The 27862-nt window shown below is 37.1% G+C and overlaps 2 long non-coding RNA genes across 2 annotated transcripts; both read right to left on the bottom strand.

Annotated features, from left to right (window-relative positions):
• Positions 1–4339: 4339 nt before the first annotated feature.
• LOC130014225 (uncharacterized) lies at positions 4340–5477 on the bottom strand. Its single transcript, XR_008789181.1, has 3 exons — positions 5383–5477; positions 4977–5124; positions 4340–4396 (listed from the first exon to the last, which is right to left on the bottom strand). It is a non-coding gene; the product is annotated as an uncharacterized LOC130014225 (long non-coding RNA).
• A 3420-nt stretch (positions 5478–8897) lies between these two features.
• On the bottom strand, positions 8898–10658 carry LOC126832260 (uncharacterized). The gene is made up of 4 exons (XR_007684628.2): positions 10615–10658; positions 10030–10122; positions 9599–9746; positions 8898–9010 (listed from the first exon to the last, which is right to left on the bottom strand). It is a non-coding gene; the product is annotated as an uncharacterized LOC126832260 (long non-coding RNA).
• Positions 10659–27862: the final 17204 nt, after the last annotated feature.

The following is a 27862-nucleotide window of genomic DNA, read 5'->3' as shown; positions in this document are numbered from 1 at the left end:
TGTGTCGAGTGGACGTTAAACCCCATTTTCCCTTTCTCTCTCTTATGTCTACAGTTCATGCTGGGTCCTTACGTCTTGTTTCTACAGTCCACTTTTGTCTTTCTTGTGTCTTACATTCGATTATAATACCTTATGCATTGTGTCTTACAGTCCATCTTGAGCCATTGCGTATGTCTACTGTCTTATAGTCCATTTTGAACTCGTGTGTCTCTTTTGTTTCTTACAGTATATTTCTTTGTTGAGTAATCCTTGTTTTGGTCTTGTGTTTACAGTGAATTTTAAACCCTTTCGTCTTTCTAGTGGTAGTCCGTTTTATTTGTTTGATAGTGCAAGGTAATTTAGTTATGAATTTACTAACCGCGGTCGTGTTGGACCCTATACTACCAGAAGAAATCTCCAAGACAGTAAAACATCTTCTAAGAAATGCTCGTTTATACGCTGGACATTACCACAGCCAATGAAACAATTAACTACAGTGGGTTATTGCATATCTCAGCTCAAAACCTTGATCTGTAAATATTAAGTAAATATAACCAACTGTAACACTATCTTAGTGATAACAGAGATCAGTTTATTAAATATATGATTTATTTACATCGGAACAGAATATCAAACAGTTAACATAGATACAACATGAACTAAACTACATCGGGAACTAGACTACGACAGGAACATATCAGGACGGTACATAACTATCTTGAATCCAGCATTCCGCCCCTCTGCTAAGACAACGGCTGAACTCGGGCGAGCCCATCCGCCGATCTCTGCTTTTCTCTAGTCTGCGTCTTCCCCCCTCTCCGCTCGTGCCTTAACAGAAGTATATACGAGTTGAAAAGTCAATATAATATATTATCAAAAGCAGCTTAGGTCAATAAGTTCTATGCACCCAGATGATCGTTCAGTTTGATGAAAGTTATAGAGTACTTTGTCCGACAACGTCGCCATGACAACTATAATTCAGTATTAATGCGTTTTACTAAATAATAATATTATTATTACTGAAACATGACCTTTGTGTATATGTAACGTTCCGTTTTCTAAAAATAAAAGTTATATACATGTAGTACTACTAGTATCTACAATATTTTTAGTTGAATTTTGGGATGGATTGAAGTGCATATCTTTAGACGCAGTAGATTATTTTCAAAAATCATGATGAGCTCTTGTTACAAAGTGCTTAATTTTCTATTTTATAAAATACGAACTATTATTTAGATGCAGTGAACCTATTGACCCCGATTAAGATAACTTGTAAATGCCATATATAGTAATGATCTCGTGTGTGTAGACCCAGTTAAAAGGTATATAACCAAAGGTATATTGATGAACGCCATTGGCACCTGGAACCACACTCTCAGAAAAACCTGACGCAAACAATCGGCCGTGTTTGGTCTCGGTACGAAGTTATTAAATCTCCTCTGAATTTCATTCCAAAGATGTTCAATCGGGTTTAAGTCCGGACTAAGGGCTGACCAGTGTATAACATTGACACCGTTTTGCTAATTACTAATCTAATTTCTCTTGTTTAGCCTTTTTCGGTTCTAATCACATGGGAAAAGTTAGTGCAGTACAGGCAACAAACATTCACATGACAATATTCATTCCCTTATTTGTCAATGAAGCCATGAAAAAATATTCTTCTTTATACGTTACTCTTTTAAAAATACGTAGTTACGAACTTCATTAAAGTCTGTCATTGAGTCGACTAGCGTGGTTTCGAATCCCCGGTTGTACGTGGCAAGGAGTAGGGTCGCCTGTCCAACCTCGTGGGTTTTCTCCGGGTCCTCCGGTTTCCTCCCACTGCTAAAGACCCCTACGCGCAAGCGAATTATGTAAATAAAATTAAACCATATGTTAGTCCCGAAATGACCTAGTTTGTGTCGAGTGGACTTTAAACCCCATTTCTCTCTCTCTCGCCCTTTTTATACGCCCACATTTTCATGTGGACGTATATTGTCGTCGCCCCTATCCGTCCGTCCACAATTGTTTGTGAACAGTCTACAGGTCACAATTTTTATCCGATTTCAACGAAACTTGAAATATAGGTTTATCACCCTAAGATCTCGGTTCCTTTCGATATTGGCATGTATCGGACTGTAACATCATGGATTATGGCCCCTGATTGTACGAAAAATCACGTTTTTAGCTTGTGAACACTGTAGAGGTCACAATTTTTATCCGATTTGGTTTAAACTTGAAATGTATGCTTATAACCCAAAGATCTCGGTTTATTTCGATATTCGAGCATATCGGAACGTAACTTCCTGAATTATGGCCCCTGATTATACGAAATTTTTATCCGATTTGGTTTAAACTTGAAATGTATGCTTATAACCCAAAGATCTCGGTTCATTTCGATATTCGAGCATATCGGAACGTAACTTCCTGAATTATGGCCCCTGATTGTACGAAAAATCGCGTTTTTAGCTTGTGGACCCTATAGAGGTCATAATTTTCATCCGATTTAAAAACCCGTATTATTATATCACCGTTAAACCCTAAGGACGGCTGAGTTCGAATTTCGTGAAATTCAGCCCAAAATTGACAGACAAAATGGCCGCCCTTCGTTCTCAAATAGCGTAAAAATATTTTATATCAAGGTTGTAGACCCTATAGAGGTCACAATTTTTATTCGATTTTGTTCAAACTTGAAATGTAAGTTTATAACCCAAAGATCTTGGTTCATTTCGATATTCCCGCATATCGGACCGTAACTTCCTGAATTATGGCCCCTGATTGTACGAAAAATCGCGTTTTTAGCTTGTGGGCCCTATAGAGGTCATAATTTTTATCCGATTTAAAAAAAAACGTATTATTATATCACCGTTACACCCTAAGGACGGCTAATTTCGAATTTCGTGAAAATCGATCCAAAACTGACAGACAAAATGGCCGCCCTTCGTTCTCAAATAGCGTAAAAATATGGTATATCAAGGTTGTGGACCCTATATGGGTCACAATTTTAATCCTATTTTGACGAAACTTGAAATATAAGTTTATAACCCAAAGATCTCGGTTCCTTTCGATATTCGCGCATATCGAAACGTAACTTTCTGAATTATGGCCCCTGATTGTACGAAAAATCGCGTTTTTAGCTTGTGAACCCTATAGAGGTCATAATTTTTATCCGATTTAAAAAAACGTATTATTATATCGCCGTTACACCCTAAGGACGACTGAGTTCGAATTTCGTGAAAATCGGCCCAAAACTGAAGTAGCGTAAAAATATGGTATATCAAAGTTGTGGACACTATAGAGGTCACAATTTTTATCCGATTTTGTTGAAACTTGAAATGTAAGTTTATAACCCAAAGATCTCGGTTCCTTTCGATATTTGCGCATATTGAATTGTAATTTCATGAATTATGGCCCTTGATTGTAGAAAAAATCACTTTCTTTTTAGCTTGTTCTCTATCCATCACTCGAAAATGTGGGCGTATCCTGCCTGGCAGCCGCTGGTTCTATCTATTAAACTCACTCCAGCCGCAACTAACCGACACCGAAAGAGTGTGAAATGTAAAACACTGTAGTTAGTTGCCGCATTGGTGAGTTGAGAAGTTACGTTGTTGCAAGCTCTAAATACGTAGAACTATTTGAGACTGGAAAAATAACCGAAACAAAAAGTTTACTTGTAGTCTTTATATACTGTACAATATATTAAATAATTTATGCATCTGTGAGACTATAAATAAAGTGTTAAATTATTAGATTTATAGGGGCAATGTATTTTTTTCCGTAACAAAGATAATACTGCACAATATATTATTTATCTGTAACTCGTCGGGGTGGTGGATGACCGAATGGTTAGTGCGTGCGCGTTGCGTCATAAGGTCCGTCATTGAGTGAACTCACGTAGTTTCGATTCCCCGGTTGTACGTGATAAGGAGTAAGGTCACCTGTCCAACTCCGTTGGTTTTCTCAGGGTCCCCCGGTTTCCTCCCGCTGCTAAAGACCCCTAAAAGCAAGCGAATTATTGAAATAAAACTGAACCACATGTTAGTCCCGAAATGACCTAGTTTATGTCGAGTGAACGTTAACCCCATCTCTCCCTCTCTCCCTAACGCGCACGTCAATGTATACACGGAACCTCAGTCTTTAGTTCCATCTGAACAACTAGACAGCTGTCCTTGTCAGACCATCCGTTCGGCGCCACTAACAAGGGAAAGCCACGCCGGAAAATCCCGATGAACTTTCTTGGCCAATGCAGGGATTAAACACGCGACCTCTAGACAAGCGAGTCGGCGTCTTACCCACTTTATTTTAAAACAATTGTACACAACAATATATTTTCTTTCAACTATTTATTTCATTAAACAAATTATACACAACAATATATTTTCGTTCAACTATTTATTTCATTTAACCAAGATGGAAGTGGCCAACCAAGGATTGAAATCTGAAAAGGAAACCAAGAAAGAATATAAAATATAGTCTTAACAAACTACTCATCCTAGTAAATGGAGCTTGATCGGTACATGGACATCTTAAAAGTATTCTTCATGGTTAGATTTATAACTAAATTTCTAATGAACAAAGAACGAAGTATGGATATTCAACATTTACGGTAGAAAACTGATTAACTCGTAAAACAACAAACGCATCAATTACGTCAAAATAGATTTAAAAATATGAATGTTTTCATCATCTGGATTCTTTGATCAATGTTTCCGCTGGTATTAAAAAGTCTTGACTGACTTTATTACGTAATATTTATTTTTTCATTGTGGGGTGGGGGGGGGGACAGTTAATGCTTCTTTCAAATCATTTATGAAATTAGAACCGGAATCACATTATAGGTCATATTTGCCCCCTGAAAATGTTATTGTTAAATCACTTATCAGACAGTAACTAGAAGATTCGAATCGTGATCTTAACGTTTAGACCGTAGCAAGCATCAAACTTAGCCTTTACAGAAGAATGCACAGACAGAATCAAGTAGCACCATCTTAACATTTAGTCCTTAATATTTAACTTACCCTTTACAGAAGAAAGCGCAGCCAGAATCAAGGATGGCTTGGGTGGCGATTTTATGACATTCGGTTTCACATTGAGCTTCAGTACCGTCACTTCCGATTTGAGCAGCAATTTTGTTAACATTTTCCTTGATTACATCAAGATGAATATCTGAAAATATGAATGATCAAAATAATTTAAAATGAACACAAATTAGAACACTAACTTATTGCTAAGTAACTTATGGTGGATAAACTACGATTCGGTACTGCGATAATACCAGGTATAGAATTCAGTGACCTTTTATCGCCGATTATCTGTTGACAGATACTTTTGTTTGGAGAACTATGATTAGCCTTTTGCTGGCCTTAAATCTCATTTAATTCGGTAAATAAAATGAAAATGGACAGTTCAGATGAATAACCTTACCCTTTTGTAATGTGTGGAGTAGATCAGATATTGGGTTGCAGTAAGCCAATGGCAAGAGAACAAGGAGGACGATAGCTACTTTCATTTTGATATCTAAAATAATAAAGGGTATAAATATATGTATATTGTAAATAAAATGGTTTCTGAATCTGACCATGTTTTATACCCTACACTCTAACTCTTGTTTAGGTAATATTAGAGGTTGGCAGATTATGAAATTTAGCCTGTGTCTTTTGGTTTCACAAATAATTAATTATCGTGTCTTGCTCTTTCTCTATCAAGGGGAATACCGACGGACAGTTTTTGATACATTTTAATTTCCCCACAGGTTCCATCCATCTCAATGGCTGTCTGATTGATGTTCGAATAACTTATTTTCCAAACATTTACATTTTCAAAGGCCCGCCTAATAGATTTTACTATTTTAAATATCGTACAATAATTTTTTTTACATCACATTGATTCCAACTATTGTGTTAAGACAAGACAATTAATATTTAGTCGGTATATCAGCTCGTGACAATTTACTGAAAAAAATGTATATTACAGATAGGTAAACAAGGCAGATGTTTAAATTTTCAGATTCTTTTATAGAGCTTACATGTACGTACCTGACTGTTAGAAACTTCAGTAACTAGATTAGCCCACAATCCTTCTTTTATATTTTTTTTCTTTAAAGATAAGAAAACGGATCAAACTAAATTCAAAGATAATGGACACCTGTCACTGATCCCATTGAAGGTCTTTCAGTCTGGAAATTTATAATAAAAAAAACTACATTTTTAATGCTGTGTCATGGACGTGTTTGTGATGGAATTCGTGACATAGACAGGGTACCACACCTGTGCGCATTTATCAGAAAATATTATATTTTGTACCTTTAGTGTTGCTTTCATTTAATTAAGCATCATCTTATTTTGCTGAGCATAGGTTGCACTTTTGATGTATTTTTGTCTTTTTTATTAGTATTGTCTAGTAAAGTGGTCTAAATAGATAAACATCCCCGTCAGCTCTAACCATTCCTAAAGCATTCGATCAAAGACGGCGGGGCGGGACGGATGAGCGATAATTTGAAAGTTCCTTTGAACGATCAAATACCCACTTGGTATATACCCACTTGGAAAATAGCAGAACCTTGACAAATGGAATTCGACGAACAGTAGGTGGAAACTCCACTTTCTGGGAAAAGTTTCTCATCGCACACTGCATGACGTGTATCCGTCTTCAATATATTTCTAAAATACACTGGTAATAAATGAATGATGTTATTTCTAAAATACATTGGTAATAAGCACTGGTAATAAATGAATGATGTTATTTATAAAATACACTGGTAATAAATAAATGGTGTTATTTCTAAAATACACTGGTAATAAATGAATGGTGTTATTTCTAAAGTGTGTAGTGCTTTCAAAGTCGAGATTTTATTCATATCGGGGAAAATCATACATATGTGCGAGCTATTCCATCTCTTGTGGACTGAATTTGATGACTCATTTAGATCTGTTGTATTGGGATACTTTCGTAATGTTTTTCAACTGCATGATTACATCGGTGATGATAAGAATCACCAAAATCAAATATGTTGAAATGATGTCAGTACATTCGAAGAACTGTACCTTGGTAACTTTCTAGCTTTGTTGGGAATCCTTTCAAGAATATTTTCACAGGGAATCTCTTTTGACTTTCGGTATTTATTAAAGACGAATATTTGAAGCTTAAGTAGATTTTGAATCGGGTTAGTTAATTTGGATTCTATGTTAATTGTTTCAATTATGTTGCTTTCGACATCTTAATACCTTTTATTTACGTCTTATGTCTACAGTTCATGCTGGGTCCTTACGTCTTCTTTCTACAGTCCACTTTTGTCTTTCTTGTGTCTTACATTCCATTTTAAAACCTTGTGCATTGTGTCTTACATTGCGTATGTCTTCTGTCTTATAGTCCATTTTGAACTCGTGTGTCTCTTGTTTCTTACAGTATATTTCTTTGTTAAGTAAACCTTGTTTCGGTCTTGTGTTTCCGTCTTTCTAGTAGTCTGTTTTATTTGCTTGATAGTGCAAGGTAATTTAGTTCTATCTCTGAGACTGTAAAACATCTTCTAAGAAATGCTCGTTTATAAGCCGGACATTACCACAGCCAATGAAACAACTAATCATGGTGGGTTATTGCATATCTCAGCTCAAAAAATTGATCTGTAAATATTAAGTAAATATAACCAACTGTAACACTATCTTAGTGATAACAGAGATCAGTTTATTAAATATATCATTTATTTACATCGGAACAGAATATCAAACAGTTAACATAGATACAACATGAACTAAACTACATCGGGAACTAGACTACGACAGGATCATATCAGGACAGTACATAACTATCTTAAATCCAGCATTCAAGGCAGTGGCTGAACTCGGGCGAGCCCATCCGATGGTCTCTGCTTTTCTCTCGTCTGCGTCTTTCCTCCTCTCCGCTCGTCTGTCCGTCAGTAAACTCCTGATTTACTTTCCTTTACTTTACTTTATATGATGATTGTGCCAATAACACTGAGCAATCTGAGAAAATTTTGAAAAATTGAGTCAATGTCCTGGCATTTGAGGTCATTGCTGGGAGAAATTCTTGTGGACGAGAGGACTAAAAATATGAGTCAATGGGACAGAATCTCGAGATCTGCCCCTGTCAATTCCGCCTGTTTTGCAAGAATTGACATAACATTTGTACAGTCTGACGACCCACGCACCAGTGGTACTACCAATAACTGGACAGTTCACTATAACTGCGAATATGATAGTGCTGAGACAGTATAAGACAACAGTGGAGTGGAAGAATGATGTTATAATGGAATCGAGCGACGCCAGCGCGAAAAAATTTCAGATATGTAATCGATCTATTAATTTTTTGGGACTGGGACTGAAAAGTTTTGTCAATGTCACGGCAAATTCTCCTTGAGAGGATAAGAAATGGGACAGAATCTTGAGGCATATCTGTCAATTTCGCCTGTTTTGTGACAAGCTGACTAGGTTATCATAGCAATTTAGGTGCACGGATTCACACAAAATTATTCCCTTCTATTATGGCATTGTTTGTTTACCTCATTAATTCATTTAGTCTGAGACCGACTGCGGTGAGCACTTTTTTTGAGACCGACTATTTTTTTTATCATGGGATAAACATTTCTTAGAACAACATACAACAGAATAAGAGTGCAAAACATTTTTACAAACATGACAAGCAGACATGGTTATTTTATACTATATAGTTTTGTGTGACGTATGCATAATTTTGAGACCGACTGCAGTGACTGTACTTATTTTGGGACCGACGTGCACGTCAATGTATACACGAGACATCAGTCAGGCCTTCCGTTCTGCACCACTGACAACGGAAATCCACGCCGGAAAATCCCGATGAACTTTCTTGGCCAATGCAGGGATCAAACACGCGACTCTAGGCTAGCGAGTCGGCGAATACCCACTTAGCCACCTTTTTTTAAAACAAATGTACACAACAATGTATTTTCTTTCAACTATTTATTTCATTAAACAAATTATACACAACCACAATATATTTTCGTTCAACTATTTATTTCATTTAACCAAGATGGAAGTGGCCAACCAAGGATTGAAATCTGAAAAGGAAACCAAGAAAGAATATAAAATATAGTTTTTTAAAACAAACTACTCATCCTAGTAAATGAAGCTTGATCAGTACATGGACATCTTAAAATTATTCTTCATGGTTAGATTTATAACTAAATTTCTAATGAACAAAGAACAAAGTATGGATATTCAACATTTATGGTAGAAAACTGATTAACTCGTAAAACAACAAACGCATCAATTACGTCAAAATAGATTTAAAAATATGAATGTTTTCATCATCTGGATTCTTTGATCAATGTTTCAGCTGGTATTAAAAAGTCTTGACTGACTTTATTACGTAATATTTATTTTTTCTTGGGTGGGGGGGGGGGGAACAGTTAATGTTTCTTTCAAATCATTTATGAAATTAGAACCGGAATCACATTATAGGTCATATTTGCCACCTGAAAAAATGCTATTGTTAAATCACTTATCAGACAGCAACTAGGAGATTCGAAAGTAGAATCGTGATCTTAACGTTTAAACCGTAGCATTAAACTTAGCCTTTACAGAAGAATGCACAGACAGAATCAAGTAGCACCATCTTAACATTTAGACCATAATATTCAACTTACCCTTTACAGAAGAAAGCACAGCCAGAATCAAGGATGGCTTGGGTGGCGATTTTATGACATTCGGTTTCACATTGAGCTTCAGTACCGTCACTTCCGATTTGAGCAGCAATTTTGTTAACATTTTCCTTGATTACATCAAGATGAATATCTGAAAACATGAATGATCAAAATAATTTAAAATGAACACAAATTGGAGCACTAACGTATTGTAAATTAACTTAACGTGTACCGCAACTTCCCGCAAAAATGGTGGATAAACTACGATTTGGTACTGCGATAAAGCCAGGTATAGCATTCAGTGACCTTTTATCGCTGATTATCTGTTGACGGATACTTTTGTTTGCAGAACTATAATTAGCCTTTTGCTGGCCTAAATCTCATTTAATTTGGTAAATAAAATGAAAATGGACAGTTCAGATGAATAACCTTACCCTTTTGTAATGTGTGGAGTAGATCAGATATTGGGTTGCAGAAAGCCAATGGCAAGAGAACAAGGAGGACGATAGCTACTTTCATTTTGATATCTAAAATAATAAAGGGTATAAATATATTGTAAATAAAGTGGTTTGTGAATCTAACCACCATGTTTTATACCCTACACTCTAACTCTTGTTTAGGTAATTTTAGAGGTTGGCAGATTATGAAATTTAGCCTGTGTCTTCTGGTTTCACAAATAATTAATTATCGTGTCTTGCTCTTTCTCTATCAAGGGGAATACCGACGGACAGTTTTTGATACATTTTAATTTCCCCACAGGTTCCATCCATCTCAATGGCTGCCTGATAACTTATTTTCCAAACATTTGCATTTCAAATAGATTTTACTATTTTAAATATCGTACAATAAAATTATTTACATCACATTGATTCCAACTATTGTGTTAAGACAAGACAATTAATATTTAGTCGGTATATCAGCTCGTGACAATTTACTTAAAAAAAATGTATATTACAGATAGGTAAACAAGACAGATGTTTAAATTTCCAGATTTTTTTATAGAGCTTACATGTACATACCTGACTGTCAGAAACTTCAGTAACTAGATTAGCCCACAATCCTTCTTTTATATTTTTTTCTTTAAAGATAAGAAAACGGATAAAACTAAATTCAAAGATAATGGACACCTGTCACTGGTCCCATTGAAGGTCTTTCAGTCTGGAAATTTATAATCAAAAACACTACAACATTTTTCATGCTGTGTCATGTACGTGCTTGTGATGGAATTCGTGACATAGGCAGGGTACCACACCTGTGCGCATTTATCAGAAAATATTGTATTTTGTACCTTTAGTATTGTTTTTTTTCTTCATTTAATTGAGCAACATCTTATTTTGCTGAACATAAGTTGCATTTTTGATGTATTTTTGTCTTTTTTATTAATATTGTCTAGTAAAGTGGTCTAAATAGATAAACATCCCCGTCAGCTCTAACCATTCCTAAAGTATTCGTGCAAAGACGGTGGGGCGGGGCGGGACGGATGGGCGATAATTTGAAAGTTCCTTTGAACGACCAAAAAACCACTTGTAGCTGTAGATGTCCTTCGTAATATGTAAGGTATAATTACATTAGACTGTCATTATAAGAAATAGCTCTGCACTTAATACCTGTGTAGGTCCAGCCACACCCACAAAGTCTACGTATTCCCCTTGTTAGTGGAAAATAGCAGAACCATGTACTCGTGGGCGAGCACATAAAAGACCCTTGACAAATGGAATTAGACGAACAGTAGGTGGAAACTCCACTTTCTGGGAAAAAATTCTCTTGACGGGTTGGTGCAGAATTAATATTTCTAAAATACACTGGTAATAAATGAATGGTGTTATTTCTAAAGTGTGTAGTGCTTTCAAAGTCGAGATTGTATTCACTTCGGGGAATGTGCGAGATATTCCATCTCTTGTGGACTGAATTTGATGACTCATTTAGATCTGTTGTATTAAGGTACTTTCGTAATGTTTTTCAACTGCACGATTACATCGGTGATGATAAGGATCACCAAAGTCAAATATGTTGAAATGATGTCAGTACATTCGAAGAACTGTACCTTGGTAACCTTTCTAGCTTTGTTGGGAATCCTTTCCACAATATTTTCACCGGGATTCTCTTTTGACTTTCGGTATATATTAAAGACGAATATTTGAAGCTTAAGTAGATTTTGAATCCGGGGAGTAAATTTGGATTCTATGTTAATTGTTTCAATTATGTTGCTTTCGACATCTTAATACCTTTTTTTATGTCTTATGTCTACAGTTTATGCTGGGTCCTTACGTCTTCTTTCTACAGTCCACTTTTGTCTTTCTTGTGTCTTACATTCCATTTTAAAACCTTGGGCATTGTGTCTTACAGTCCATCTTAAGCCATCGTGTGTGTCTTCTGTCTTATAGTCCATTTTGAACTCGTGTGTCTTTTGTTTCTTATAGTATATTTCTTTGTTGAGTAATCCTTGTTTTGGTCTTGTGTTTACAGTGAATTATGAACTCTTTCGTCTTTCTAGTGGTAGTCCGTTTTACTTGTTTGATAGTGCAAGGTAATTTAGTTCTGAATTTACTAGCCCCGGTCGTGTTAGACCCTATACTACCAGCAGAAATCTCTGAGACAGTAAAACATCTAAGAAATGCTCGTTTATAAACCAGACATTACCAAAGCCAATGAAACAACTAACAAGAGTGGGTTATTTCAAATCCCAGCTCAAAACATTGATCTGTAAATATTAAGTAAATATAACCAACGTCGCCATGACGTATTAACGCTTTTTATTAAATGATAATATTAATATTGTTGAAACATGACCTTTGTGTATATGTAACGTTCCGTTTTCCAAAAATAAAAAGATCTATACGTCATGTAGTACTACTAGTATCTACAATATTATTAGTTAAATTTTGGGAAGGGTTGAAGTGTATGTCTTTAGACGCAGTAGGTTATTTTCCAAAATCATGGTGTACTCTTCCTTATCTGACTACGTACTGAACGCCTTTTAATTGTACTGTGTAAGAACTTGTGGTCAATGACTCTTGAACTGTCTGTAGAAGTTGTTGGTCACGATCCGAGGCGTGGTTGGACGTTCTCAAAAAGGGTGCAATATCTTGTAACGCTCAACCAAACAAACATAGGTTGGAAGGCCGCAAGTAAACTAGCTGGGGTTCTGACGAGTGTTGCAAGCTCGCCCCTACTCCGCTTTTCCCCTTACATTGAGCCCCTGGGAAAGCTTTTTAAAGAGCCAGATATGTAATCATTTTATGCCCCCCGCATAAGAGAAAATACAAAGTTTACAAGTGGGAGGGGTGGGGGTGCGTCGGTACGTTCCTAATGGCTCGTCTGGCGACCATGGTGCAATATCAGTATTTTACCTTTCTGTATTTCTTAATTATATGCCAACATTTGTGTGTGATCGGTCTATTAGCACAACACTACGTTCTTTGGTTAAACTATTTTGAATAGTTGTACCGATAATTCTTATAAAGACTTTTCTATAGCTTAATCAAGATTCTCCTTTGGCAAGATATGGGGGTATAGATCGTCTCAATGATTCTTATTATTTTTCGCGTATGCCTGCAATCGTTTCTGACTACCTCAAATATTGCAAGATTGTCAAAAGCGTAAATTAACCAAATCGTACAATACTCCAGCATAGCCATTTGAAGCCTGACATGTCGATTTATTTGGTCCTTTGCCACAAGGATCTTCATAATATGTGTTTACAGTCGTTGATATGTTTAGTTACCCCGCTAAAATTCACACCTAATTTTGCACATCATTGTCTGAGTGCATGCGAACGTACGCAGAATTCTAGCTGAAAGACTGTATCCAATAATCGTACTAAATAGGACAGCCGATCGCTTTCTCTATGAATAAATGTGTCAACTCATCTTTAGGATATTCCCCCTTTGAGATGGTCTACTCGACTTTCCCTTGACTAGTAATATTAGCAACAATATGGCAACAACTATTCCAAGTGCCATCTCTTTTTTTTATTGAAAAACAAAGCAAAAAGCTTCAGCTTATTTGTTATCAAGTTCGTTTAAATGTTGCAATATCACAAGTTCAAATGCATACCCGCGTGAACCAAAACTCTCCAACATTACAATTACATCTTGTTCTACATAATGTCAGACGTTAAATATTCATGTCTTTACTCTGTAGAGAAAATACACAGTAATGATCTAGTCGATTTAATAGATCCTGTTAAAGGACAATATTGGTGTCAGTCATTATCACATATGTGACAGAACTGGTTAAACACGTTCCAGATATTATTGTAAAGCGGAAGTGACGAAAGCAATAAGAAAACACGAGTTATCCTTCTATATAGCTGACTGAAGTGACGACTGATAACATATACACGGGCAAATTCCCACTCGCCACTTCAGTCAGTTATATAGAAGGATAACCCGTCTTTTCATTTTGCAACTGTAAGACGTTCTTTTGAAATACCTCGTGGGTTTTCTCCGGGTCCTCCGGTTTCCTCCCACTGCTAAAGACCCCTACGAATTATTGAAATAAAATTGAACTATATGTTAGTCCCGAAATGACCTACTTTGTGTCGAGTGGGCGTTAAACCCCATTTATCTCTCTATTTCCCTCTTGAAATTTTTGGGTGTTGGTTAATGGTGACGTCATGTGCTTCCACTGCATACTTTGACTATTTGTCTAAGGGTCAAAAGGAATCAACCCAGGTATGACCCAAGAAAGCACGCGGAATTCCCCGATGATCACCGAGAAGCTATTGACTAACCATGACTCTCTTGACGTTTTTGTTCTCCAGTCAACATTCTGCGCACCCAGACTTGTTCATGTGCAGATGTTATGAATTATTCGTGGCCTGCGTTATAGTGTCGAGAACGGGGTCAACTTTATCTTGGATCACTGCACAAAGATACTTAATCAGGTGTCTGCATTCGGGTTTCACATTTTGAGGGCAATGAGAGGGCCATGCTGTTTAACAACTATATATAGGAAATTATAGGACATGAAATTTGTATTTTGCATGATACATTTCTAGCAACATAAACAGAGTAATTCAATTTTGGCGATTTATTTTGAAAGTTTGTCAGTCCGAACCGATCTATCGTAATGCTTTGCGGCCAAACGCATCAAATAATATTTTAGCTTCTAAAGAAAGAGTTATTGAAAAGAGGCGTTTAGTTTTGAACTGATTTAATTTATCAAGACGTACATGTAGACCAACTAAACAAAAAGTCAAATTACATGAAAACTATGTTCACTTACAAAAGATTTTCCTTAAGAAATTTGAGGCTTTGATTTGGACGAGTACCAGCCCGTGCGACCTCGAGGTGTCAAAGGCACAGCTAGCGAGATCGTTTGCATATATCGCATATATTACACATTCTAATAAGCATGTTAGATGTAAACGTCCTTTCGATCATAAGATTTCCCCTTCTCGGCGAGGGTAGCAGTGATTAAATCAATTCTTACAACCCGTAATTTCATTAAACAAATTATAGACAACAATATATTTTCGTTCAACTATTTATTTCATTTAACCAAGATGGAAGTGGCTAACCAAGGATTTGAATTTGAAAAGGAAACCAAGAAAGAATATAAAATATAGTCTTAAACTACTCATCCTAGTAAATGAAGCTTGATCAGTACATGGACATCTTAAAATTATTCTTCATGGTTAGTTTTATCTTCTTAAACTAAATTTCTAAATTTCTAGAATATTGGCGTGCACGTAAAAGATCCCTTGACAGTTGGAATTCGATATAAGAGTTGGCCGTAGCGCCGCTGCCCGGGCAAAATGTCCCTCATAGCACACTGTATGGCGTATGCCCGTTTTCATTAGCCAAGTTTAGGAGCAAAACAGTAGGACGTTAAACCCCATTTCATTTCATTTCATTTTGCATATTGTTCAACAGTTATTGTAGACCATTGACATTGATTAACCCTGTAAAACAACAAATGCATTAAATTCTACGTCAATAGATTTAAAAATGTGAATAATGTTTTCATCATCTGGATTATTTGATCAATGTTTTCACTGATATTAAAAGTCTTGACTTTTAAAAACGTAACTGAATTTTATAAATTGTTGGGGGAGGGCTGGAGTGCAATATCGAAGAAATGGAAAATAATTAGTAAAAAGTAGTACCAGAATCACATTTTAGGTCATATTTGCAACTTGAAAACTCTATTGTTAAAACACTTATCAGTCAAAAGGTAGAAGATTCGAAAGTAGCATCGTGATTTTAACGTTAAGGCCATAATACTGAACGTACCCTTTACAGAGCAAAGGCAGCAAAGTTTAGACCATCATAGTGAACTTACCCTTTACAGAAGAAAGGACAGTCAGTATCGGGTAGCAATGTGATCTTAACATTTAGACCATAATATTGAACTTATCCCTCACATGGTGTCCTAAACGTTTAGACCACCATATTGAACTCACCTTTTACAGAATCAAGTAGCACCGTGATCTTAATGTTTAGACCATAATATTAAACTTAACCTTAACAGAACAAGAGACAGTCATTATCAAGGATGGCTTGGGTGGCGATTATATGACATCTCGTTTCAGATTGATCTTTAGTACCGTCACTTCATGGGGATCACGTGGCTAAGTGGGTAGGACGCTAGCTCGCTAGCCTGGAGGTCGGGTGTTCGATCCCTGCATTGGCCGAGAAAGTTCATCCAGATTTTCCGGCGTGGTTCTCCCTTGTCAGTGATGCAGGACGGAGGGGCTGACAAGGAAAGCTGTCTAGTCGTTCGGATGGGACGAAAAACCGAGGTCCCGTGTACACATTGGCGTGCACGTAAAAGATCCCTTGGCAGTTGGAATTCGATATAAGAGTAGGCCGTAGTGCCGCTGACCGGGCAAAATTTCCCTCATAGCACACTGTATGGCGTATGCCCGTCTTCATTAGCCCAGGTTAGGAGCAGAACAGTAGGACGTTAAACCCCATTTCATTTCATTACCGTCACTTCAGATTTAAGCAGCAATTTTTTAAAACATTTTCTCAAGATGAATATCTAAAAATATGACTGATCAAAATAATTTAAAATGAACACAAATGAGAGCAGTAACGATTGCAAAGTAACTTCGCATACGTCAAGGGTTCTGTTGTGTACACTGGATTTCACCCGACTAGACCCTGTTCCTTGCATCACTTACAGGGAGAAACCACGCTGGAAAATCCCGAGTAAGTTTCTTGTCCAACACCGGGATCGAACCCAAGATCTGCCTTTTATTGGGCCAGCGCCTTGCTCACCGAGACTTCTATCTTAGGTCAGAGTGACCGAACATTGGACATTCCATGACAGAATTACAGATAGGTAAACAACACAGATGTTTAAACTTTCAGATCCTGACTGTTAGAATCTAGATCGACCTACAATTCGTTATTTTATACTTTGTTTTCATTAAAGATATTACTGAAAAAGCTAAATTCTAAGATAACTAAGACATGTAAGTCTTTCACTCAAATTTAAATTTGCAGTATCTGGGCTGTATACGAATTCAAGCGAGCTTTTGTCTGCATTGACTATTTTTTGGTAATTCTGTCGAAGAGTTGGCCTACATATATAATATTATCATTCAACTCAAGCCAGGAGTATTCCTAATCTAATCTAGTCTCTGTTTCTCCACGATAAGTCCAGTAAAAGCGATAGGACTTAGTAACTTTATACACCCAATGTAAGAAATAGAATCGCCATGAATTTATGCTAATACAATGCTAGCATGAAATTAACATCGCGACTTAGGCATACCCTGAAAGTCCATAATTATATAGTATTAAATTACTTTTTGTCACTTTGTATTATGGCCTTTAAATTTGAATGTCATTTTGGATCAAAGGTATCAGAATTTAAGGTTTACTGAATAACACCAATTCCTCTGGATCCTCACTAAAATAAACTCTGTGTTCGTAATTTCAGTATGTTTTTAAACTACAACAAGAATACATTGACATTACTGAACAGAATAAAATTCTAACAATTGCCGAATATATTACCTAATGAACTTTAAAATATCCTTGACCTCTTTTTTAACTTATTATATTCTTGGAATTTTCGTTCCGTGTTGACCATGTCTGACTTCAGAAAATTTTGTTTTTCCAGAATTGGGCATTTTTCTCAAGAAAAAAAACAAAATTATTTATTTTCTGATAATATAAATATGAGTTTTGTTGAAATTCAAAGATCGTATTCGAGATTTGCCAAATAGTCCAGGATAGCCAAAAACGCATCGGGGTTAAGATTCATGATATCGCACAGAAACGTAACGTCAAAATGTGGAACGCAAAATGGCGCATTGCTACAAAGAAATATATAAATAGACTAGAGTGGCCGTCACGTGACCTGCGACATGTAAATAGTTATACAAACTTGAAAAGGATAGATCAATTAAGGTTGAAACAAAATGAAATGAAATGGGGTTTAACGTCCTACTGTTTTGCTCCTAAACTGTGCTAATGAAGACGGACATGAGGGAAATTGTGACTGGGCAGCGGCGCTACGGCCTACTCTTATATTGAACTCCAACTGCCAAGGGATCTTGTACATGCACGCCAATTAGTACACGGGACCTCGGGTTTTCGTCCCATCCGAACGACTAGACAGCTGTCCTTGTCAGGCCCTCTGTCCTGCATCACTGACAAGGGGAAACAACGCCAGAAAATCTGGATGAACTTTCTCGGCCAATGCAGGGATCGAACACCCGACCTCCAGGCTAGCAGGTTGAAACAAACTTTTGCCACCAACAAGTACAGTCAATGAATGAACCATAGGCATAAGAACGACATCTGCAGTTGTATTATTGTCTTCGTAATCATTGAAATTACCAGAAATGACCAAAACCTGCTATAGGGCTGTCACCTGATAGGATTAAACCTAACGCAGATACATGGCGACATGGTCTCCACTATAGGGGATGACTCCCCTTCCTTTTCCACAGTAAATTAGTGGGCTGTGGAATTTAAGCGTGGCAGAGAGAGAGTTTTGTCGGTGGCCCACGTCCTGGACGGCCATCAACAGCAGAAAACATTACCCGAATGCATATTATGAGTAAATCGTCAAGTTCATATTTGTTCCGTTAAACAATATATACAAACAGAAAATAATAAAGACAAATAATGCCTGGTATCCATTTATGTACTTAAATATGACGTCTTTAATAGCATGATTTGTTTTTGAACCACCTTGTCGTCAATAAATCCATCATGTATGTAGTTGTAGATAAAACACTCCCACCAGAAGTAATGTGACGGTTTACATTTAAGTTTTCGGGGTTTGAGGTAATAACGACTTATAAAAGTTGTTCGGCTAGGGATTCTCTTCTTCAAGTTTAGTGGAACAATCGTGATAATCTTGACAAGGAAATCCCAAAATAGACTGCACTCAAGGTGCCTAGCATCCTTATATAAACATATCCGAATACACACACCCCATGGAACCTACCAAAATATCTAATGCCGCCCTGATCCGCCTCTGTTTGGTGAGCAACTTAATATATCGGAATAAAACCACGGACGCGATTGACACCTTTGGATATTGATACAAAAGAAGGGAATACACTTTCTCCTGACCCCCAGGTCCGACTGCACCGGGGAACACAAAACAAAACACAATATACAGAATACATATCGTTCAATTTGTTGTGAACGACAAGGCACTACGACTATATACCATACACAACAACTTTATACATAAATACAATACAACTATACACACACAGTTACCCCTTACACAATTTTGTTCAACAATTTATTGGAACTGATTTTATAACGAAGCGAATGTTTTGTCAGATATAATAACTACTATGTGCGCACGCACGTGCAACCAATCACGTGACACAGTATAACATCGGGATCTGACGATCGAGGGAAAACAAATTTTCTTTCATTCTAGTCTCGGTCACAGAAAACCTAGTCTTCAATGTCAATGTTTGACGAAAAGTTCCATTGCCCATGCGTAACCGGGAGTTTGTTTTTATATGCCCACATTTTCATGTAGACGTATATTGTCGTCGCCCCTGTCCGTCCATCGACAATTTGTTTGTAGACACTCTGCAGGTCACAATTTTTATTCGACTTTGACGAAACTTAAAATATAGGTCTATCTCCCAAAGATCTCGGACCATACCATGACCCCTGATTGTACGAAAAATCACGTTTTTAGCTTGTGGACACTCTAGAGGTCACAATTGTTATTTGATTTTGATGAAAATTGAAATGCATGTTTATAACCCAAAGAGCTTGGTTCCTTTCGATATTTGCGCATATCGGATCGTAACCTCCTGAAATATAGCCTCTGATTGTACGAAAAATCGCGTTTTTAGCTTGTGGTCCCTCTAGAGGTCACAATTATTATCCGATTTCGAAAAACGTTTAAATATATCACCGTTACACTGTAATGACGCTTGAGTTCGAATTACGTGACAATCAGACGAAAACTGCCTGACAAAACGGCCGCCCCTCGTACGCAATTTTTCGTAAGACATAATTATTACTACTGTGCCCCGTCTCGTCGAAGTACCCAACGCTGAGTACACGCATGTACAACCAATCACGTGACAGTATAAAATCGGGACCTGACGATCGAGAAGAAAACAATTTTACTTTTAATTCCTGCGACAAGCAAAGAAAATTATATACTATTCAAAAAAAGTAGGGGATATTTGATTTTTGGGGCATAATACTAAAATATGCAAATGACTACGAAAAAAGTCACTATAGAACCTAACAGAAGAAACATTTCCAGTTACATGTGACGCCCAAACGCACCAATAGCTACCGCATGGAATGCAGGTGATGCTTGGAATCATCATGGGGGTCTCTAACCCAAGATTTGCACGACTCTGACTTTGAATGTTACAGTCATTGTGGCATTGAATTCCAGGGTGGAAACATCAGTTTAATTGTTTTAGTGACCAGAAAACAAATTTTGATATGCGTCGGCTTACCCAAAATGAAAGGTTACGTGCCCTTGGCATGCTACAGATCGGCACAACACAGGCGGTTGTGGCGCGGACGATGAATGTTTCTCAGTCTGTCATAAGCAGGCTATGGTCCAGATACCGTGATACACAATCTGTACAGGACAGACCACGCTCAGGTCGACCAAGGGCGACACCTCAAGCCCAGGATCGATTTATCCGTACCTTGGCCTTGAGAAATCGTGTCATCACAGCAAATCAGATCAGCGCTCGTCTTCAAACAGACACTGGTGTGAGAGTGAGTGGCCAGACGATTCGGAATCGACTGCATAGGGGTCACCTTCGCGCCCGACGTCCTCGCGTGATCCCTTGTTTGAGAGATCATCACATTCAGGCAAGACGTCGTTGGTGTAGGGATCGTCAACACTGGGATAATCGACGCTGGAACAATGTGATGTTTTCAGATGAGTCAAGGTTCACTGTTGATTTTTTGGACAGACGTAAGAGGGTGTGGCGTCGTCGAAACGAGCGCTTCCAAGACGTAAACGTCATCAGACATGATCGATTTGGGGGTGGTTCTGTTATGGTGTGGGGAGGCATCACTGTTGCTGGAAGAACGGCTTTACATGTTGTTGCAGGGCGTGTTACAGGCCAGTACTACCGGGACAACATCTTGGCAGTCCATGTTGTGCCGTTCGCACGACGTCATGGCCGCCGTTTCATCTTCCAGGATGACAACGCAAGATGTCACAGGGCCAGGATCGTTACAGGTTACCTCCAACAACAGAACATCACCACATTACCTTGGCCAGCACTGAGTCCCGACCTCTCCCCCATCGAGCATGTCTGGGACATGCTTGGACAGAGGTTACGTCAACGTCAACAACGTCCTGCCAATGTCCAAGAACTTGCTGCTGAGTTGCAACAGGAATGGGACAATCTGGACCAAAATGACCTTAGACGTCTCATTAGGAGTATGCCACGTCGGATCAATGCTTGTTTGACAAACAGAGGAGGATTTACCCGTTACTGACTTGGTTGTGATGCTGTGGTAACTTTGCTGTTTGACCCCGGGTATCATTTTACCCTTATAATGGTCAGTCTGTGACTTACTTAGTCTAACGATCATTTGGAATAAATCGATGAATGTGAACTTCATTTCATTTTGTCATTTGTTTCTTCGTCAGTTTCATTAGGTGACTTTAATAACACTTAAAAATCAAATATCCCCTACTTTTTTTGAATAGTATATATTTAACATTTCTTCAACACAATAGTTCGGTCATTTTAAGATTAATTTATTTTTTTACAGTTGTAAGTATAGCCAAGGGTTAGAGATAGTTCTTCGTCAGTTACCGTCATTTCATTTCATAATTACATCAGTTATTTTTATAGTCACATGTACATCAAATCTCTTCATCTTGTCGATAAATCCTTTCTTCTGATCCAGTAGTTCATTCCAGTCTATAAATCTATACTCACCATATCCCCCATCACCAGGATTAAATGTATATGTGGATTGCCTAACTATAGATTTCTTATCTTCTAGAATATTTAACAGTTTCAGTTTAAAATCAGCTGTAACTGATTTAATGGTCTTAATTTGCACGCTCATCAACTTCATGTAAATCGCGATTCCCGAGAGAAATATATCTGTAAGATGTACAGCACTCACACACCATGTCATGCCTTGTATCACTACATCATTATTTGTGTGGTTCTCATCCGCGTTCACCAAAGCGTTCATATTAAAACTGCAAGTAAATGTTGTAGTAGACTGTATTTCACCGAACAGTTGTTTTAAAATTCCCACATTAATCTCCACCATAGGATAATCTGCCTGGCTTACTGTGGGTGTTTGTAAATTTGTCGATATGTCGTAATGGATTTTTTTCCGAATATCTGCTAATCCAGATTTATCAAGAACTTTAATAATCGATTTACTTTCTAAGATACGATCCGAGTATTCACACCATTCTTTTAATTTCGACGTCATCTTTTCAACATCATCTACTAGTTTGGATATTTTACATTTTTCTTCATGTCCCAGTTTATTTATTTCGACTTTAATCCTTTCACCCATATTTCCCACCATTTCACATATCTTGCTAATCCTTATATCAACATTATTACACGCTTTGTTACACGAGTTGTTGATATCAGATATTTTGGTTATCAAAAAGTCAGAATGCTCTTGTAGTTCTTTTATCTTCTTTTCCGATTCTTTCTTCAGTTTCAAAATGTTATCTCGCATTTCCATGTTAACTTGATCGGACAAACCTTTCTTGTGGTTTTCATGATCTACCGTAGTACGAACAGAACCACATGTTACACAGCAGTTATAGCAATACACCTTCTTCTTCCCTTATAGACTCGGGTTCAAAATGGAACGTAGTTGAATCTATTTCTTCGTTCTTGTGTTTTGTACAGAACTGAATTTTATTCCCATTATCGTCCGCAGCAAACTGACTGGAACCAGCTTCGACACAAACTAGGTCATTTCGGGACTAATAAATGGTTAATTTTTTATTTCAATAATTCGCTTGTGTGTAGGGGTCTATAGCAGTGGGGGGAAACCTACGAGGTTGGACAGGCGACCCTACTCCTTGTCACGTACAACCGGGGATTCGAAACCACGCCAGTTAACTCAATGACAGGCCTTATGATACAGCGCGCACGTGCTAACCATTCGGCCATCCAATCCCCGTCAAGTAAATCAAACCATCCACTTATGTTTTACCAATAAATCTGGACCTATGTTGCAATGAAAATACAAGTTACTTAGGTTTTCTAAAGAATTCGCAACACACACTAATGGAATCTGTAATCGTCACTGATTTCTTCGAGATGCAAATAGCAAGGTACAATTGTCATCTCGTTTATGTAAGAAAATGTAGACAGAGGAAAACGACGTATCACGTGTAAACAGAAGTTGCGCTATATACAGTAACGGTTGAAGTTGTCGTGTACCTGTCGAAGGTACTTTGGGCAGACGGTACAAGTAGTGCAATATAGTTCATTTATCAACGTTATTAGTGGTAGATCATATCAGTTAAGTTCAATAAAGACATTTGACATCTATTAATAGAGCTATGGTAAATGTCTACAATATCAGCGCTATATATAACTCAAAATGATATACACACCTTATTAAAGGTGCAAAAGGTCAGAGTTGAAATATGTATTTACTTGGCAGTCACGATCCTAAATATATACCCAACGACTGGAAAATGTATTTGCTACCAAGAATATTACATGGCCGCCATTGTGTACATGAATAGACAGGTCTCAGATCACCAATGATCCCCATTGATTTTAATGTTATTTCTTTTCACTTAGACCGGCTCTAACTTTACCCCAAACTTTCTACCACAGATGGAGCAACATCTGGCAACCTCTTGCTCAAACGCACGTATGAGGTTCACCTTGGAAAACTTCAGATACACAAACTGTAAGTAAAGACCACTAAACATGCAATTTTCCGCTCTACATTTCAATCTAACCAACCTCTCAACACTCGTATCCTTCCGCCTCAAAATCATGAATATTCACCAAAACCTGGCAGAAAATATATATGCAAACCCTTTTCTTTGATTCTACACTAAAAGGTCAACCAAGATTGTCATGCAAAAGGGGGAAAGGGGAAAGGGAAAAACACTTAAGATAACTTTCGCCTCTAACTTCCAGTCCGTCGATGCACACCCTAATGTGGATTTATGTGTGTTTTTTCCGCTTGATAGACTTGCATGATACCTTTCATATGTTCGTGACCTCTTTATTAGAGTGGCTGATTATCAACTCAATAAACCAATTTTTATTTTATAATTAGTAATTTAAACGTTTTACAAGTTCTTGTTTTTATATGTATGTAAGCATACTATTTTAGGGTCTACTAGGCATGAAAGGTTCAATATGGCTCCATCAAATTTCTTTCAATGGAACTAATAGTTGAAATTTTTGTGAGATAGCGGGAGTAAAACTAGAATCAATTTGTATGAAATGGTAAATGAATGTCAATGGAGGTGAACGTCTCGTCAATACAAAACCTCGGTCATAAATATTAACATGAACTGGTAAAAGAAAGTAATTTTATGTTGATACAGACGACTCGCTTTTCGTCAGGTTGAATGGTTTGGCGGAGTGTTAAAATAGTGCGGGATTTGGAAAATTTTATTTGATTAATTTTTACAGTTGAATCAATTAATATTTCTGTATTGTTGGTCTATATTCTATTACTGCTCTAAAAAATGTCTCTTTATACCATCCGAATAACTAGCCACTGTCCGTGCCAGACCCCAGTCCTGCATCAGTGACATGGGACGGAGAATCAGGCCGGAAGAAATCGGTTATATTATAGAAATATATTTCTATGGGTTATTAACATCGTCACCTAGTATACAAGCTTTATAATATTTCTGACATTCTTAGTTCCGTCCCTATGGCCAGACCTAGAGATTTCCATTCGATTTCGCCGAGCATAACTGATTAGAAATTACAGTAAAACAGAAACGATTGAATGTAAATAAGTTTATGTATTACATTATTATATGCGTTGCGACCCATTTGTGTCAATTTCTAGATTAGCGATTCAGCTCCTTTAAAACGCGATTTTCCATACAATCAAGGGCCATAATTCAGGAAGTTACGATCCGACATGCGCGAATATTGAAGGGAACCAACATATTCTGTTACAGTTAAACCTATATTTCAAGTTTCGTCTAAATCGGATAAGAATTGTGACCTGTAGATGGTTCACAAGCAAATTGCGGACGTCCTGACGTACAGGGGCGACGACAATATAGCTTGTTCTCTGCCCATCTCTTGCAAAATGTGGGCGTATCTTGTAGTTATTATTTTTTTGTATTATAAAATATTGATAGAATAAATGTGGGAACGTTTCAGATTATAATAGAAAAATATTTCCTTATTTTGTGAACATTTCATGTCGTGGTATTTGTTTATTTATTTCATAATTCGTAATATTTACCCTCTCCCTCCAATTAGATCAGACATCGTGCACAGAAGTTTTTGTTTATATTTTTTTAGAAAACTACTGGTCAGTCTATGACACCTGAATAACAGATCGACAAATAGACATAATTTTTATTCAGAAAAAAGATTGGTTAGTGCGTAGCTACATACAGACCTATGTTACATAATATCTATTTAGCACGAGAGCAGGACAATCCTGGCATCAAACGACAACCTTGGAATGAAATTTGACAATGTTAAATTCATTAAATCACAAAGACAGCCACCGAATCTAAAACGTCCCTAACCAAAGCAAAATTCAATTCATCTATCACAAGTACTGTTTTTTTTATGTATCTATAATAACAAATATAATTTTCATAACTTTAATTTTAGCGTCAACGACAATACGAATGGTGACACAATTGTCAAAAATTTTATATCTCGGAAACGGGCACTAATCTAAGGGATAGAGTACGCAACCATCGACGGCATTGTAATATTGAAAATGGGCCCTTATTTGTAAATAGACAATTCATTAGGTGTACACAACACCTACAGGTGTAAATTTCAAATTTTCCGTTTTTATAAAGTAAAAGCCGATGACATCACGAAAATAAAATAAATGGAAAACCATTTTATTAAATAGTCAATAAGTATTAACTACACTAATTTTCTTAAATTTATGCCTGAATTATTCTCCGCTCATTGTTTCTAAATTGTACCCATATACAGCAGATTAACACACGTGTATACATGTTTTCGGTTAGTTACCGATATATAGTGACTATAGTGTTGCAATATGTAAAATATACTATGGTGTCCCTCTTTAAGCAATGAACTTTATACACCTGGCCGAACATTACGTACATCAGATAAACTACTTTTAAAGCCCAAAACTGTTCAACTAGTCTCTTATGGTCAGCGCTCTTTTAGTTATCAAGCACCTGTTTTATGGAATAATCTACCATTTAGTTTAAGATGCTGTACATCTCTATATTCTTTTAAAAAACAACTTAAAACACATTTATTTAATCAGGCTTTTAACTGACTCTGTATACAATTGTTAACATGTCCATAATCTTGTTGTTTATGTATGATTTACATTGTCACTTTGTAAAGTGCCCCTGAACATGTTATATGTAAGGGTGCACTATAAATATGCTGTAATTATAATAATAATAATATTTATGAATACTCTAAAAGTACGTGACAAGGAGTATGGTCGCCTGTCCGACCTGGTGGGTTTTCTCGGGGTCCACCGGTTTCCTCCCACTGCTAAAGACCCCTACACGCAAGCGAATTATTGAAATAAAAAATTGAACCATGGGTCGAGTGGACGTTAAACCTCATTTCTCTCTCTTCTTAATGCCAGCTCCCCACTATAACGATTCGTGCATATTCCAGAAGCAAGGTATTGAAAACGGCGAAAGTATCTCACGACAGTGGGAACAGAGCATAGTAATTGTTTATTCCAAATGCGTATGCATATACATGTAGGTATTACATTACATAGTAAACATATAATTAGATGACGGATACCGTTTAACACAGGGAAGTGAATATTGTTCATGCATACATATATTAGAATATCAGTCAACAATAAGTAATATACAAACAATTTGTTTATTAAATTAAATTAAATTAATGTATTTTGCAAAACAGTTCTTGTAAAGGTTGTTACATACTGGTTACTAGAGGGTATCATTTTTTCGTAGCTAAATATAAATACCAAGAGTTCTCAGTGTATTACTATTTGTTGAGCTAAGTAAGAGCGATAATTTATATACTGATGTTTTTTTTTCTGTATAGTGTTTTTTATACGCCCACATTTTCATGTGGACGTATATTGTCGTCGCCCCTGTTCGTTCGTCCGTCCGTCCGGACGTCCGTCCGTCCGTCCGTCCACAATTGTTTGTAAATAGTCTACAGGTCACAATTTTTATCCGATTTCAACGAAACTTGAAATATAGGTCTATCACCCCAAGACCTCGATTCCTTTCGATATTGGCATGTATCGGACTCTAACTTCATGGATTATGGCCCCTGATTGTACGAAAAATCACGTTTTTAGCTTGTGAACACTGTAGAGGCCACAATTTTTATCCGATTTGGTTCAAACTTGAAATGTATGCTTATAACCCAATGGTTTCGGTTCCTTTCGATATTCGCGCTTATCGGAACGTAACTTCCTGAATTATGGCCCCTTATCGCGTTTTTAGCTTGTGGGCCCTATAGAGGTCATAATTTTTATCCGATTTAAAAAACCGTATTATAATATCACCGTCACACCCTAAGGATGGTTGAGTTCGAATTTCGTGAAAATCGGACCAAAACTGACAGACAAAATGTCCGCCCTTCGTTCTCAGATAGCGTAAAAATATGGTATATCAAGGTTGTTG

Source organism: Patella vulgata, chromosome 9 (assembly GCF_932274485.2).
Source record: "Patella vulgata chromosome 9, xgPatVulg1.2, whole genome shotgun sequence".
Taxonomy (NCBI): Eukaryota; Metazoa; Mollusca; class Gastropoda; family Patellidae; genus Patella; species Patella vulgata.
This window is presented reverse-complemented; position numbering and strand designations above follow the sequence as displayed.